This window comes from Poecilia reticulata, chromosome 22, assembly GCF_904066995.2.
Source record: "Poecilia reticulata chromosome 22, P_reticulata-male-v2, whole genome shotgun sequence".
Classification (NCBI taxonomy): Eukaryota; Metazoa; Chordata; class Actinopteri; order Cyprinodontiformes; family Poeciliidae; genus Poecilia; species Poecilia reticulata.
The window spans coordinates 14,381,032-14,398,943 of NC_088851.1; the positions used below are offsets into that span (position 1 = coordinate 14,381,032).

The window sequence follows — 17,912 nt, forward strand, 5'->3', positions numbered from 1 at the left end:
ACCAGTGGCACGTGGCTTGGAAATCCATCTGCTTTCTTAATGACACACACTGACATGCCCATACAACATGTTTGTTCATTTTCCGTTGCTAAAAGTGTGTATATATATATATATATATATATATATATATAAAAACACCCACAACGTTTGTGAAATCAAGCTAGCAAACAAGTCTCTCCATCACAAGGGTGATGGCTGATGGAGTTCAAATCAAACCATTGTGGCAAAACAAACACATCCACACATCAGGATTTTCCACAGACTGGCTGCAGAAGCAGATCTGATATCCACACTGAGTACTGTAAAACACAAAGACTAAACTCAGACAGAGATGCTGTCTAAAAATGTGCAGGCCTTTAGTCATTTCAAATACAACAGATTGTCAGCACAGCAGGAGCACGATGACAAGAGGTTTAGTTAAAAGAAGAGAAAAAAATAGGAGAAGAGCTTTGACCAGCGCACGCATTTTTTTCTCAAAAATGTTTTTAAGCATGTGAGAAATTGAAAGTTTTGTCCATTTTTGTGCAAAAATGTGCTTGCCTTGTATTTGTTTTGTTGGTTTTCACACCTTTAAAACGTGACCATTCTCCTGAATAATGTAGAGGACAGAAGAGAGTTGTGTGGTAAAACTTTTCAGACCAATTCTTTAAACAGAATTGCATTTCTTTTTTAAGAATGACATCAATGAAGTCATATCTCTTTTTATGTTATTAGATAAAACAGTGAAATTGTAGCATACAATCTCAAGGTCCAACAAAAGGTTTTACTCAGTCACACACACGCAGTAAAGACGTAAAAAATGTGTTTTCATGTCCAGTTTCTGGACAAGAACAAGTTACAAGCAAAGAATGTTACCAACAATATGAGCAGCTGTCTTTTTTTTATTTTTATTTTTTTAACTTCAACAGAATGACAACCTGCTCAAAAACCTTGGCCTCGTTCTCCAAATCTGAGTTAATCACATCTCCTCTGGCAGAGACCTGTCAACACACATTGTCCCGATTACATGCCGTTTAAGCTAAATGACCAGGTCCTAAAGCTGTGTCCCGGTACAAACTGCAACAAAAATGTGGGTCAGCAATTTTTCCCCCCCCACTGCTCTTCCTCTCTCTGCATCTTGGTTTCCTTCCCAGAACAATGAGTCTGACTTTTCTCTTTCCCTCCCACAGCAGTAGGATTGTAGTGGGAAGGGGAACTATTAGGAACACAAAGTAACTGTGGCGCATACAATTCCCCTCCGGAATGCTTTGGAGGATGTAATATAAGACCTCAGTGACCTTCTGACACATTTCAAAGCAGCCTTTTCAAAAAGCACCAGCATCGATTTCTGACATTTGGATGGTGGAGTAATGGTGGTGGTTTGGCGGGGGGGGGGTTACTAGTGCTCCTCACCTGTCACCATGTTTCATTTGGAGATGATTTGAAATGCTGTGCTCATCTCTGCATACATGTTCTAGTTATGGGAATAAAGAAGGAATAAAATCTTAGTAAAGTGAAACTGCACATTACTGACTTGTAAGCAGATCATGTATTTTTTTTCCTCCCTTCCTTCTCCGTCAAAGATAAAATTACACAAAGCACAAATCGGGAGCTACGTCTCCTCTTGTTACGACTGGCTCAGGGTCGTAACAAAAACATGAAACCATACCATGGTTAAAGTGAAATAAAGTAAATGTTTATTAACAAAAAACAACTATCAAAACAAAAGAAACTCAAAAGTGCAAAAGACGGGGAGCTGGGGCCTGGCAACTACCATTGCCTCTGCAGAATGGACGCTGAGGGCCACAGGCGACAAACCACCAACGACCAGTGACCAACGACCAGCTACGAGCCACCCAGCGCCGCTGAAAGACGGAGACAGCCAGCTTTAAGTATCCTGCACTCCAATCACCCGATCAGGCACACCTGCAAATGGGAGGAGCACAAAGAGGGACAACAAGACCAGCCTACAAGGCCCAGGGCCGTCACACCTCTTTCAACAGATCTTGGATGAAATCTAACAAAAGTAAAGCCAGGATGGTAAGAATGTGTTTTTCATTTTCATATGTGAATGTCTGAATTAAGTAGATGCAAAAATTATGATGGATTGTTGAAAATGTCCAACATTTCAACAACTTAACCACCTCTTATTTCAATTCTGTCTCCACAAACCTCTTTCATCCTTTCCCAAACACTTATAAAATCAGTATGAGTGGTTCAGACCTCAAAGATTTCATTTCTCAGCCTCGTTGGAAAAAAAAAGAGAAGGGTAAAATCAAAGCAAAATTAAACGAGGCTTCAGCTTGCTGATGTGGTCCTTGCGCTCTGCGGTGGCAAGTTAGAGATAAGGAATGCACAAAACTTCCTGCACTGGATTCGCCAGACCTCGGACGGTTTATGTACCGCGGCCAGTCACCATGGCAACCTGGCAGCAAATTGGGACTGTGGAGGGGAGTTGTAATGATGCAAGGGAAGGACAGACAGAAAGGAACAGGGTAAAAGGTTTCAAACACAGAACAGTCCTTCTGCCAAAACAAGGTTGCTATCAAAATATGTATTGCCTAAACTTCTAGATCTGCGTGCTGAATTTACCAAAATAAAACTCCAATTTTATTATTGAAATTCTGACTGGATTTCCCTTAATAATAATAATAATGATAATAATAATAAAATAAGAATTTATGTTATTTTTATGTGGCAACTGATCTCCATCCTCGGTCGGTCTGCTATTTAACTGCCTATTCTAAGGATTCTGCTTGTCAGCATAATAGAGGAGGGGGAAAGGCACCGAGTGGGCAGGGATAGACATGTTAGTGGATGGATGCAGCAGTATTTGCACAGTGTCTGAACCCAGGGTCTAGTTTGTCTGCCTAATACCTTTAATCCACCCCCACTGCCACCATAAATCCCAGCGGATGACGTTGAGGAAAGCCAGGCGGCATCACTACCCTGACCTTCTGTCACCCCTATTTGCCCCTCCGATGATCACAATATCGTTTGGCCTGAAATATCTCTGTGACTTCTGGACAATGTGACGTTAGTGGGGTGAAAACTGAGATGATGGAGGGAGTGTGGACATCAAATGGTTTTTAAACGATGGATCACTGCCTGAAGGAGCACACCGGCCTGGACACTGACAAAAAAAAAAAAAGAAATAGCTATTAAATTAAGCTGGTGAAAAAGATATCAACCTCCTTCACTGTTAATCCAGACCAGTTCCTGCGTTTAATACATGCCTGCTGGTTTGGCACACACACAGGAGGTTTACTGCTCATCTCACCATCACTCCCAAATTGAACCATTCCCCACCCAAGTGTGCACAGATAGCAATTACATAGAAGTCTGACTGCCAATCTTTCCTTGTCCTAATACTTAATATTAAAAACAAGACATTTTACGATTGTGAATAACTGTCTGGTCTCTGAAACTCCTTCAAAACATTTTTGGGGGATTTCACAGGATTTTCACACATTTTCTAAACAGATCCTGTTCATTTTGTTTGTTGAGCAGCCTATTTCTGACCAGTGAAAAAAAAGCACACATCCACACCTAAGACACTATTTTCTCCTACGTTTTATTGACTAGAATTTCTTATAAATACCAACAAAGAGGCGTGAACCATTTATGGACAACCTGGCATATAGCAGGTAAACAAGTGAAAGATGGTGGATCTCTCAGGAGCTGAGTCAGTCCTCTAATTCCTCAGTGCAAAATGTCAAAACTGTACCACATATGTCTATGGTCAAACATCAGAAATGGACAATATGAGTAAAAAAAACAACAACAAAAACAGTGAAAGTTAGAGTTATAAAAATAAGAATGTTTCATTTGTACAACCATCAATGAGGGACACAGGGACATGGATGTAGAAACTGTAATCTAAAAATATCCTCATCTCCACAGTTACTTGGACACGATCAGGTCATCTGAGTTTGTCCAACTCCTGTCATGCGTTTACAGCCGGATTTCCTTAATGCTGATGCCTCATAGTTTATACAAGGAGACGTAGAAGAAAAACATCACTCTGCCCAGAGAGGTTGCTGACCAGTGCAAGGGAGGAAGAGGAGGAGGCTGATGGAAGGTGGTGGTGTGGGGGTGGGGGGTTGTATCTTAGCAACTAAAAGAACAGCAGAAGTGGAGGAGGAAAGGGAATCAGCAGGGGATATTTATCACAAGGGAATTGAAGAGTGTATATCACAGGGCGATGACATCTGTTTTATCCAGGTTCCTCTTCCATCTGCAGAACATGAATTTCGAAATTGGAACCAGAACCAACATGAGCACCTGTGTTTTTTATCAACAATGATTATTTATGTCACACAAAGTCTCAGGAAACACCAAAGTGCACGCAGAGGTAGAAACGAGGTCGAAGTTGCAGGTGAATGTCAGAATTACTGAAGCGAAGGGAAATCAGATCAGTTAGTGTTTCCAGATGATGAAGAACACGCCAATGAAGTTAGATCTGGAGAAGTGGTGCCATTTATAAAAACGGCACAAATAAACACCTCGCCTTTCAACGGTCCATTTAAGCCTGCCGGAGATCAATCTGCTCTCCCGAGGGACGAAAGCAGAAGACCCCCTTTCTCAGGAAGCCTCCCTAGAGGCAGAACCGTATTCACTCTTCTCCTGAATGCTGCAATCGTGCCAACCGAGCAGTTTGTCATTCTGAATAAAGACGTTTCTGGCATGAAGGACATGGCTCAGGTCCACTGTTTGGATTATTTTGTATTTATTTATTTTTTTTAGTTGCACCACGGCAAGAAAAAGAAGAAGAAAAAAAAAAATTACAACACCGTTCCAGGATCTTTAACTGCTAAATCCATCTCATTGCTCAGACTGAGAGCAATGGCAGTGAGCTCAGAAGATGCATTAGGGTCTGCGAGAAGCCTGAAGCCCGCAGTAAAAATGCCCATCAGTGCTTTCTATTCTACTTCAGAAGCTTTGAAGTATAACACAAAGTTATTACACGATTAAAAAGAAATGCATGGCAAGAGAATGTAGAAGCCAAATTTAGTCATCTAAAACTCTGTGGAAGAGTTATGATGGTGTTTATCTTTTAAAATGTTTTACTCCTTAGGAGTTTGGTTTTGAATCAATGTGAGATCTCCAGAGTGATTCCGGCCCGATACAGTGCGCTCGCTCTTTCAATCTTTCCGTTTATGTTTGTTTGAGTTTCCAGCCCCTGAAGATGGAATCGGGATAAGAATATTATGATGGATTAGTGAAAATACAGTAAGTGAATGGGATCCATCTGCATCCTAAATCTTGTTAAACTGAGGCGCTCCTGCATTAGATAACTTCAGTAAAACACATTAGTCACGCCAGTAAAGTGAATTACTCAAATTGAATTGAAAATGGAAAAGGACGGCTAAGTTATTTGGAGAACTGGCCAGTTCTTGGTGAAATTTACAGATAAATGGGATTTTCGAAGAAAAGTCACATTCCTGTGGTTCTGTCTGTTCTTTGTGAAAAATGTCGAACTTTTCCAAACACTTAATTTAAGCAATTCAAGTCATTCTCACCCATTTTAAAATGTAAACACAAAAATGTTATAAAACATTATCATTAAGCTTTCATACACGAAAAGCTAAATGGAGGAGGAAAGATGAAACATGGATGAAACAAAAAAAGGAGGGAGGAAAAAATTGAAATATTTTCGCAAGGTAAAAAAAGTGAGGAAGAAAGCAAGGATTCAAGAAGGGAAGGAAAACAGGGATGTGAAGAAAGAAGCAAGCAAAGATATGAGGAAGAAAAAGAGAAAAATACTCTTTGTACTTCTTGACTGCTGAGCTGTTGCAACATAGCCTCTATTTCAGGGGAGTCCCACAAAGATCGGGACTCCCTTGCCTTTTATTTTACTACCTAAAATAAAAGGCAAGTATAAACATTCGAATACATTTTTGCTAAAAGCAACACAATACAGAAAATGTAAAACTAAAAGTGGAAAAGCTTTAAAACGCCTCCTAATAAAGGCAAGAGTCAAGTGGCAGGTCTGATTAACAAAACTGCTTGTCGTACGATAAAAACTTCACAAATCAAGGTCAATAACAATATCGGCACTCTGCATACATGGCCAAAGCAAACCTTCAACAGCTTGGGCCCTTCTCAAATCTGTGACACATCAAGAGTCGACTTAATCTCATTCCAGCATCTGGAGTGATTTATTGGTAAGAAGTTATTTATGCCAGTCTTCCTTATGACCATGCTGAAAGCCCCAAAGCCTCCCTACTGGAACCTGAAAAGAAAAATTGTGCTGTCGAGCCTGACAATAAAAATGAGGGTTCGGGTCAAACAAATACCTTACAAATGCTGTTCGAGAGAGCCTAAAGGAGACGGCAAATGAATTCTGCTTCTTACCACAAGTGGTTGCTGAGACAACAAGGGCCCTAGAGCCCAGCAGTGGTGGGGCCCAGCGTATCAGAGTACGGAGGACACCCAAGGGAAAAGCCGGTCCAGAGAGCGGGGGACTCTCACGGACAGTGGAGACATTTTCCCACAATCAAACAAAAACAGAGCCGCACAGAGCAGCAAAAAAGAAACAGGAGATGGAGGGAGAGAGGTTAGAAGTGAAGAATTGGAAGAACACGTCTGAAAGAATGCATGACTATAAAACTATTTAAGAATCTACTAAAAGGATGCTTAGTAATCCAAAGATGAACTCAACATTCTTCCCAACTTGTTTGACCTGCAAGTCACCTTAAGTTTCAGAGGCTAGAGGGCTGTGTGGACCTCCAATAGGCAATTTAGCCAAATCCGCACAGTTCACTGGTAAATGACCTCATTAAGGTAATATGTTTAGTGAAAAATCCACTCATCTGTTGCAAATTAAATAGGGTGTCAGGCCACAGAGGACATCTGGACCATTAATGTAGAAGCTTTAGCGCTAATTGAGAGAGGACTCGATCCCAAGAATCAACAAGAAAAAAAAAAGAAACACAAGGCCAAGGCTTCCCCTCAGGAGAAGGTGGATGAAACAAACGATCAGATACGCTCTGGCATCGGTTTGAGGACAACAGGTTCAAAGGTTCATTTTCCAGAGCTTAGTGTAACTAACTCTTATTGGCTTTTGAGAGCAGACATGATAACAAAGATGACAATTGGACCAAAGGTACTCAAGGTATTTATCCCAAGAAGAGCTGGTCACTTCACCCCTTCTAAACTCATTTCATACCAAACATTGTCTAGTATGGAATAGTGGATGTTTCATAGTGACTATGCATCAAATTTCCCCTCCAAGTTTGACAATTCATGCGCAATTGGGCAGACAATGATTTAAAGCCGTTGTCTGTTTTCTAGTCATGTAGGGAAATACAGCTATTGGGAGTCACATTACCAATATCTAAAAGCAGAATTTAATAGAGTTATTTATGTTTGAGCAGGAGTACTACTATTATATTTCAGACGAAAGTGGATTCAAGTTTTCAGAAAATTTTAGAGCTAAGATTTGAGTATATGCATCTATATTTGTTGCCACAATTTGAATATCAGTTTAGAAAAATAAAATTATATGTAATGGCTTAAGTCCAAGTAAATTGGTAAACAAACTGGAAGACAGCTGAGTTTACTGAGGCTTTTTCAAGACATTTGAGTCTTGAGTCTCCTAAAAAGCTTTGTTTTGTTTTTCTTCAGCAACTGATGGAAAAATGACTTCCAATTTGAAATCTAAAGATTACATCTTCATGAAAAGGCAGCAAGGAAGCCTCCTTTTTCAAGAAGGTCTGCAAAAGTTTTCAAACTTCCTTTTATAGAAGTAGCCCCCAGTGCCGGAGATCATGGCCATTATAAATAAGAAGCTGGAATGCAAAGGAGGGGGGCGGTGGAAAATAAACATCCATGCTGCTCCGTTATCTGCACCCAGCTGTGCAGTTTAGAGGCCAGTCCCTGCTTATGATGTCACACTGGCATGGAGTTACTATTGGAGCAGTGGATCGACAAGGTTACATTTAATTTGTTCATTTACGAATTGATTTTTATTTTTTTTATTCAACAGGAAAACGGCACTTCAAATAAATTCAAACTTTATGGGAACGTCTTAAAGAGAAACAGTGACTTCAAATATAAAAGAAGCAATCGTACATCGAAAAGGATTTTACAATAGGTTTGCATCGGTATCGGGAGAAGCAGTCGTGCATCCAGCCATCACTTTTCACTGTAAATTTAGACGCAAAGTACATTTGAGATGTAAAGGTGAATGGAAACCTGCAGCCAGGAGAATAAGGACTAGGTTGACGCATTGCAGGTTTTATAAATGATCCCATATGTGCTCCAGATCCCAAGTGAAAGAGCTGCTTTGTGTTCGATGACGTAGCACGTGCTCGGGTCCCAAGTGGACTCCCCTTCCACTTCCCTCCACTGACAAAACCCTTTCTCGGTAGCTCAGGGTAACGCCAGTCGCGGGGCAGAAACATGGTGTTTGGATGCCCAAGTCTCTGCCCGCCTTCCTGCTTCCTATTTTGACGGGAGCCAATTACCTGTGACTACTTGGAGACCGAAACAACCAGCGCATTGATGTTTGATGGGAGGAGAGGGACGGAGGGTAAAGACGACTGACCAAAGAGCGGGAGATGGCTGTCACAGAGGAAAGAAATATTAGGACATTCTCAACCTCCATTACCCCGTGAGCTAAATGGCTCCCATTCATGGGGAAATAATTGTCGGAGGCAATCTTACTTGCCCACCTGCTCCCTGGACTCTGCTGCGATTCACAAACTAATCATCCGACAATCACGCAGTTTTACAGTAGGTTTAGAAAAGAACAGCGCAGTCAACCCGAGCCTCAAAATACCTTCAATTTATATGCGAGGCATTTATAGCAGCAGTGGAAACATGCACATTTAATCAAGTAGTCAAGGCAGCAAACTACTGTTTGCAAAAACACCACAGTAGCTCAGAAAAGCCTCGCAACCTCTGCAACTGATGGGGATTTGGGGCGTTTCTTTCATATTTCAGGGGAAAGCTTTTAATTAACAGCAGCAGTATTGTGCTACTTCTCATGCTTAAATCTGGAACTTCTAGGGTGTTGGAAAATAAAATCAGATGAAATCAATTAGATAAAGAAGCAAGGGAGCAGCAGGATATATATTGCGCTGTTTCTGCAGTGTCCCTCGAGACAAAGTCAAAGCGTCATATAGAAGGAACAACAACTTGAGCCAAGTGACATATCTCAATACAGCTGAATTCAAGCGATAACATTGTAACTTTAACAGTTGTTGTGATGTCTCAAGTTTCAGAGATCTTCAAAGAACCAAGACTTATTTGAAGTGGTTTAGAGTAGAGATCAAGAATCTCTCCGTTCCTCCGTTCTTTTAAAGTCTTTCCTCTTTCCTTAAGAAACATAGCTGCTTCTTCACTCTTTGTTTGTACCAGACCATAACAGCTTATGCATTGTGCAGTGTATGCATTACAGATAGATAAAAGATTAGTGAGCCAAAGGAGACCTTCGAATAACTCGGAGAAGCAATGATCAAGTTCACTTGAAAACTTTGCAAGAACATCCGCCTGCGTAATAGAGACCACATTTCAATAAGAGTAATACTGACTTGACTCTTAGGTTCACCAGTGTTTTCTCTGAGTGCATCAGCTAGTTGTCATTGTGAAAATGAGTTCAACTGAATGACAGGACAATTTGTAAATAGTCACTCTGAGCTCTTTCATGCCTTTCTGTCAGTTTCTTGTTTGCAAAACGGTGAATTTATCAATGATCTGGTTTTGTATATTATCAGTGAAACACCTGAGATTTTTTTCTGGAAAGATTGTTTTGTGTAAACATGAGCACAATGGGACTTATTTCCTCTCAAATTATGTTTCAGATGTTTGTTTAAGGATGTAAGCACTAAACCCCTTGTAATTTTACAACAATAAGTTATATAAATTTCTCCAGCCGTTTTGCAGTACACAGAGTTTCTAATGATTCTGAAAGCTGCAGATGCCTCTTGTTTTTAATTAGTTCTAACCACAAATAGACTTATGACCTTACATCTTCTAATTCCATAACCACATTTGTAAATAATTGTAATATAAGTAACAGCAATTGTTGACTCCACTAAAGTATCTGCAAATCATCACAAGACCCCCCACTCAGTGCTTCATGATGCAAAGTAAGGCCCCGACACCAAGTTTGGTTCTAACAAACAGAAAGGATGAGAGACACTAGTAGATGTGCATTGAGATTTTATCGCAGCGCTTCACACCTGAGTAAACTTTAGGTTGATCTGACGCCAAGGATCTCTGGCACACCAGGAGCATTCCTGTTGTGTTCAGGACGAAATGGACCAGATCACACTGCTGATTGTCCCATTATACTCTGAATTATCCTGAAATTTCAGTCCACCAAGAGAAACTAAGTGCTTATATATTAAAATTAAACATCTGGAGCAGTTTGACAGTCAACTTGAAGGATTCAGGTTTACGGTTTTACCGTCTAAAGACAGCCAAATTTAAACGAAAAACACTTCAGCACTGTTGAAATCATACTGATGGTCTTAATTTAGCAAGCACATCATCTCATAATCTGCGACAGACTGGCGACCTGTCCAGGGTGACCCTGCCTCTCGCGCGCTACGTTAGATGGAGATAGGCACCAGCAACCCTCCCGACCCCATTAAGGGACAAGGGTGTAAAGAAAATGGGTGGATGGATGGATCATCTCATAATGTAATGGACTGAAAGACAGAGATGGAGATCAGAAATTTGTGGTCGAAAATTTAAGTTGATTTCTGTGTAACAACTACAGGTCAACATATCACTGGGCTTTCCCTGACTTGATTTTTAGACACTTGACTGAATGTGTTTTTTATTTGGTAACCATGTCCAAAACAAATATTTTTTCAGTCTCAGCCTGATCCTGCTTGTGTTTGTTGCATTCAACTGATCTTAAAAAATAAAAATGAAATCGTTTCATTTTTGACCAGCGAGTTATCCTCACCATCCAACTTTTGGGCAGAGTAAGAAATCCAAATTTGGCCTTTTCTTCAACAAAACTTCTTTAAAAAAGAAATCCAAATTTGGCCTTTTCTTCAACAAAACTTCTTTTAAAAAGAAATCCTATGCCTTTTTTTCAGATGAAAGTACAATCACAAGGAAAGGTGGTGGGATGCGGACAATACTTTGTCTGGTTTTTCCTTAAACCATCACGGCTAATTACTCCCAGATGTCCTTTTGGGCTGAGCCAGAAACTCTGCAGAGATACAGTGGAGTGGTGTGCCGCCACACAAAGAGAGGCAGAGATTGGCTCAAAGCCACATTGTGGTCACTCAGTGGAGATGTGATGGTGCTTGCTACAAATGTGACAATGCTGCATTGAATCCAAACTAGAATAAGTTCACTTTAGGCATAGAATCAGTAGGTAACCTGAAGATGATTCAGTCAAGCATCAGTGGCTTACAGTAGCTTATTTTGCATCAACAATGTTCTCCCTCATTAGCAATGCTCAAATGTGACTCCTTTGCCTCTAATCAACCATTTGATCCCTTCATTTAATGGGCAAACGCATTTGCCAAAGCTTGTCATTATTTCAGGCTTTACATTAAGTGCAGCTTTAAGGTGTATGGGTGACATAATTACACATCTAAATTTGTAGTGAAATTGATTAAAATTGTATTTTAAACTTAAGATATGCTTTGATAAGGAAAGCAGGCCTTGCAAAAATTAAGAAATACGAACTGAGCAGCATGACAGACCTCTGTACTAGCTCAACACAAGGCATTCACCTTGGAGGCTCAAAGATCAAGATAACCTGTCAATCAAAACACCATGCACTATAAGATCTGCCTGAAATTCTCCCTGAGCTGCAGGTCACGAAACAGCGGTCCTGTCTTCTCACTCCTCTGTGTGGCATGGTGGTTTAAGACTTTAAGAATCAGAACCCTTGTGTGCCAGTTCCCAGCCACACCGTGCTGATCAAGGCTCCCACTCATCCTTCCTGCCACAGAAACACACTCACGTGTTTTACCCTCTGCTCAGTCAGCACTGCTGCAGCCAGAACACCTCAGCCCAGTGGCTCAGTTACTCTTGGAGGTCAGACATATTTTCTTTCCCCCGGCCCACGTCCTCTGAAAACACACAGGTAGCTGAAAAAGGATTCTGCTCTTTAGTCAAAACACTGGACCTAAAAAGAAGAAAAAAAAAAACTCTGCAGGATCAAGCTTTCCCAGCCTGACTGGGGAACAATCAGACAAATATTTCTGTTTTGCATGTGAAATCTAACTTGAAGCCGAACCTGTGGAAAAGCTTAAAGCGCATTAAAAGCTCAGTGGATTGCAGCTCTGCTCGGAGAGTGGCGGCCCGCTAAAGAACAGGGCTTTTCAATAAATCCAACCATCACCGATAGCCATTAACACAGTCCGGTGGGGTTGAAGTGAGCGCCTGTTGATGCCTCCGCCGTGTGGATCAAAAGTTGCAGAAAACAACGAGCAGAGTTGAATGGATACATCCTGCAATCACTCACTTCTGTGTGAGGTCGGCATGATTAAAATGTCATTTCTATGTCATAATCTATTCCAATCCTCAAGTCCATAATGCTCTTTTTAAAAGTGTTTTTGTTTTCTTATTGCTGCGACCGCTCCCAAACAGTTGAGAGTTTACCAGATTCTCCCAAAGCACCCAAAGTGTTCACATCAATATATGTTTTCATAATATAAAGTATAAAAAAAGCACAAAATTATATGCATTTATTGGGGCTATATGTGATAGACCAACATAAAGTATGACATAATGGAAAGGTAAGGAGTGCTGAATGCATTTTTTATGAAAATTTAATATGCATGCCATAAGTGAATACTTTGTAGTTTTGCACCTCTAGAAGCAGACATATCTGCCCATTTTTCTTTGCAAAATATCTCAAGCTCAAGAGGTTGAATGGAGAGCATCTGAAACAAACATGTACAAGTCTTGCTTTAGGCTCCAAATGTTTTTCTGCACTTTGACCATTGCAACACATGAATATGGGTTGGAATTTGGGTTGCGTTGTTGTCCTCCTTGGTTTAATATCTACCCCACTCTCAAATCTTTTGCACCATCTAGACATTTTCTTCCAGTATTAATCTGCATTTAACTTCTTCCTCCTACCAGTTCTCATTAGTTTCATCGTCCCTGCTGAAGAATATAATCTCCCCTGACATGTGTGTCCCCATGGAGATGGTGATATACAGTATTATTTTCCTTAGTTCTTTGGACCCCAAAAGGTTTTATTTTCGTTTTAATCTGACCAGAGTATTTTTGGATTGTAGGAAATGTTAACAAAACTTCTTGTTGTTTTTTTTATTTATTTTAAAACCACCCCCTATGTCTTGTCACTCAACCACAAAAAACACATCTGTGAATTGTGCCACTAATTATTATTGTGCTCATCTGATCTATGGATGTTTACAGCTTCTCCAGAGATGATTATGGAAAACAATGAATCTTTTTCTTCATTATACTTCATAATTACACATTCCTTTGTGCTGGTCTATTCCATAAAATCACAAATAAAAAAAATAAAAAAACAGTCATGTTTGTGTTTGCAACATGGAAAAAATGCGAAAAAGTGAGTGTAAACTTGTGCAAAGCTCAAAGCACTGCAGCCCCAATCCATTGAAGAAAAATGTTGCATGTGCCAATAACTCCTCAATAAAAGCTTTGTGGGTGATCATTTTGTGCTTAGGATGCTGCTATGCTTATAAAGCCTCAGCAACCGGCCAAGAAGACCCATCGCTGCATTACTACCAGATGTTCAGTCAGATTAAACAGCTCTCAGTGCACTCCCCAATCCTATAAACCCACAAGCTGCATGGGACATAAGAGTGGAAGATGCCCTCAAGACCCAAACCGTTTGGCTTAACTCTCCTTTATTGTTTTTAAATAATAGCTAGTTTCACAATGCACCTATCCGCCTTGATTAATAGGTACTCTTTCCCTCATTTCTGATATTTAGACAGCCAAACTCCTGGTTTGTGTTAGAGGAAGAAATATTTTGACGTGACAATGTTTGGATGGGAAACAGAACCTGAAAATCTCCTGCAGCCAAGTTTGATTCAGGAGAGAGGTAAACTGCTGCTTTATCACAAGCTTGAAGAATATGTCACATCTAATATAGTTCTGAGATTCTCATGCAAACAAATCTAAATACATGCCTTCAAAAGGGATGATTGTATTTAATTAATTCATTCTAATGATCTTTTCTTTAAAGTAAAGTGCTGTTATTTAGATGAACAAAAAAAAAAGACATTCTCAGTCTATTGCTGGGAATTCTTACATTTCCAGCAAAATTAAAGCAATTGAAGAATGGAATGGCTCTTCTAACTGATTTGAAAGGGGCTTAGAGATCTGAACCATCACTGCACGTCACGTATTAAAGAGGGTCCAGCTGAAGCAGAATGAGGATGACACAGCAGCTGAGGGGGCACAGCGCCCTCTATGGACACCCCCTAGAACTAACATGTGGCCGATTAGCCCAGTGAACGCACGACACCGGGATAAAATCGAGGCCATATGCGTGTGAATACACACTGCTGCCCGTCTTTATGTCATATCTGCTTACCAATTGCTGATATAAAACGGTACTGAGAGGAAATAAAGAGGACATAAAACTGTCATGCGCAGAAGTGCTTATAAATTAACCAATAAGTCTATAATGGCGGCCTATAAGGTTATTTCATAACTGATGGGATAGGGTGTATTGTAACAATTATTCATCACCAGTCTCTAATATTATACCAAAAAAGCATTGCACAAAGATTGAAATCCAGTATTAGACCTTAACGGGCATGGTCTGCTGCAGAGCAAAGATTCATTTCCTATGCTGCGAGACCCATTTCAATGTTACAAATTAAAAACTGGAAAATTGTCAAAAGGAGCAATACCGCAACAGTTTCACACCAAAATCCTCGCCTAAACATTTTCCAACCGATTGCAGCCTGCGCGTCAGTCCGCCCCTGCCGATCCGAGTTGCGGGGAAGAGCCAGCACGACACGCCGCTGCCTTCACCATCCCATACCCGGAGAGATCATGGACTCACCTTCCAGATTCTGTGCGAGGAAACGGTCACCGCTCGGTAATAATAATCCTGGGAGGCTGTCAGAGGGCAGACAGGGGCAGAAGATGTGGGTTCGGAGCTTGGACCAGATCCCCCCGTGTTGAGTGTACGAGGCTGTTCATTCAGCTGAGGGTGTAGTGAGGAGAGACGGCTCTGACAAGTCGGTCAAAACAGCAGCACCACGCCTCCCTCCTTAAAGCCGCCGCGCTCTGGATGGCTGTCAACATGTCAGAATCCGAAATCACAGATCGCACTTTTAAACTTTACTCAAAAAAAAACAAACAAAAAACTCAGAGATAAATTACAGATTAGAGACTTTATTTTATTATTTGCAAGGAAAAGGGATGATCAATTTTGGGAGGGAAAAATTCTGTTTGTAATTTTACATTTTCATAAAATTGAATATTGAGAATTACTTTATTGACATTACATGTTCAGGCCCACATTTCTCTTGTCTATTTTGTCTTTGGTGACAACCTCCAAATCTGTGAGACTGGCAGGCATCCTTTCCATTACCCTAATATTTAACACACTACAAAGACTCTTTGTGATAGACTCCAGTCAGGGCTATGGCTGTGCCATTCCAAATTGTTAGAATGACTTCCAGTCAGAAGAAACTAATTACAGGATTACTTTAAACCTTAATCTGCTTGGAGTTTGACTAATTTTGAGGTTAACATATGAGTGTCCTTTTTCTTACTGTAAAGCAGATGATAACAGTGACTGGAAAGATTCACTAACCTATGGGTGCCGGATCATGTCTTTTGTGGTTCTGGGCTGTGCTGCAGAGCAGATTGCCTCTACGTGTTAGTGTAGTGAGGCAGTCTCCCTCACAGTCTTCTTTTCAATCCATTTTCAGGACTCATCTATTTTTCCCTGGCGCTCAACACATCATGAGTTGTTTGTGATTTTGGATTAAATTGAATTGGCCTAATGGACACAGGAACTGAAACAGATGTGTATATTGGCACAAAAGGCTATAATTCAACAACTAAAAATGGATATTGCCATCCAGAGGAGAGCAGGATTGTTCTCCTTTTCTTAGAAGTACTCTCAAAAGCGCTAAAATTGTAGGAATCTGTTTAAGTCTGTTAAACAGTGTATTTTTCTGAAACTAAATTACAAAAAGATGATGTAATCCTAATTTCTATTATAATCAACTGCAAACAAGGCATTTTTTTCTCAGATATCTCTACTTGGATTTGAACATCATTCATATGTGGCTTACTTATGTTGCTGCCTGTGATCACTTTGTGAAACTTTAGATCAGGAACACGTCAAGTGTGCAAACTGAAATTCCAGAGAAAAACATTCAGCATGTTTTCTGTTTGTAATTCAAATAAGTCCAGAGTTTCCGTGATGCAGAGAAAATGGTCTGCTGTCCCAGCTGGCAAGCATCTAATCCTCTGGAATGAAGAAAAAACTTTGACCTGGCCGTGTTTTGATCTCTTCACAGCTTGTAATCCGTCATTAATTGCTAATATTCTGGCCATAACTGCTGTAACATGGACATCAGCGGTAAAATTCATAAGTGATTGAAAATGAAAGTAAACCCTGGCACTATGTCTCTGCAGATTGAGTGAGATAATTCCTCCTGAAGGTCAGGAAACAGGCTTGAATGTGGATTAGTTGGCCTGAACTGAACTCAAGGAAATCCATAGCTTTTGTCCCTGTGGCGTTTTAGATCATTCAGACTGTCTGAATGAATGAACTGGAGGCTGAGCCCTGACTTATATCTGTCAAAGGAAACGTGTTAAGGTCATGTTTAGAGTCTGCCAGTTCAGCAAGGTCTGTTTTCTGTCAACACAGAAGACTATAATTCAACAACAGCCTCGCTGTCGACAGCACTAGATGAACAGGACACCCTCAGCACCATTGGGAAACATTTTCTAAACCCTATCAATTGTTTTCTATACAAAACGACACAATGACCCTTTTAGGATTTTTCTCTCCGGTTACAGAAATCCAAGGTGGTGTATCTGGCTTAAAAATCATATATTTTTTTTATTGAAAAGAGTTTTAATTAAAGTTTTTCTTGATTTATTACGGAATGTAATTAGGCCCAAGCAGAGAAAGCATTGTGAAGCCCTGGTGTATCTGTAGCATTTGTTATTCTTCAAAAGTGAATGAGCTTTTTGGAGGCCTAAACATGTCCAAAACTCACTGAACTTTGCACACGCGACAGAACTGCACGAAATTTACATATTTGCCTTTGCCCTTCATAAGGCAACTAGATTCATACTGAGATTAACTTGCACACAGGAGGACTTTGTTTATTAATTAAGGTACTTTTGAAAATAACTGGTTGGACTGGATTTTAGTTAGGGGTTGAGAGTTAAAGGGGTAGGGTGCACATTCTTATTCCATTCATACCCATGTCAACACTTGTCACTATTTCTCTTAAATTTAAGTAAAACTAAAATAAATGAACTTGCAAATGTCACAGACTATCCTAATAATGCAGGCATGAAGTGTCAAAATGAAACGAGACACCCGGCAGCTACCTGCAGTGTTTGTCATTTTTCAAATGCCTTTATGCTATTAGACAACAGCAAAGCACACAGCTCTTTGTTTTATTCAACTCAGCCACACAAAGCAGTGTGGTACTCAGTGTTGCTGAGGTCAGTGCATTCCCTCTTCACAAAAAAAGTAAAAATGAGAACAAAACTGTTACCCTTAAATGTGTCCCTAATGAGTGTCCGGGTCGATTTCCAGAATTAATGTCATGTGCGAGTCTCAGTAACGAGTCCTGATTTTGAGGCGGTGGGTATCTGTCTCTCAGGGGTAGAAAGACACAGTGGAGCTGTCCAGCAGCTCAGCGGTTTGGCTTGTCAAAGCTGTGATGACATTATCCAGGGGAAGCAAATGATTCAACTCCGGAGGGAAAAGAAGCGAGCAACAGGCCTCAATTAATCTCCTC

The 17,912-nt window shown here is 40.4% G+C and overlaps 1 protein-coding gene across 4 annotated transcripts in view; it reads right to left on the reverse strand.

Annotated features, from left to right (window-relative positions):
- The window catches only part of daam2 (dishevelled associated activator of morphogenesis 2), a 102,636-nt gene extending 87,438 nt beyond the window's left edge, over positions 1-15,198 (reverse strand). For 2 of the 4 annotated variants that reach the window (XM_081602906.1, XM_081602903.1), the window contains exon 1: positions 14,975-15,197. The gene's annotated coding sequence lies outside the window, so the exon portion shown is untranslated. Of the gene's footprint in view, positions 1-14,974 lie in introns of all 4 variants that reach the window. The other 2 variants (XM_081602905.1, XM_008399651.3) reach the window with 2 other exon arrangements.
- Positions 15,199-17,912: the final 2,714 nt, after the last annotated feature.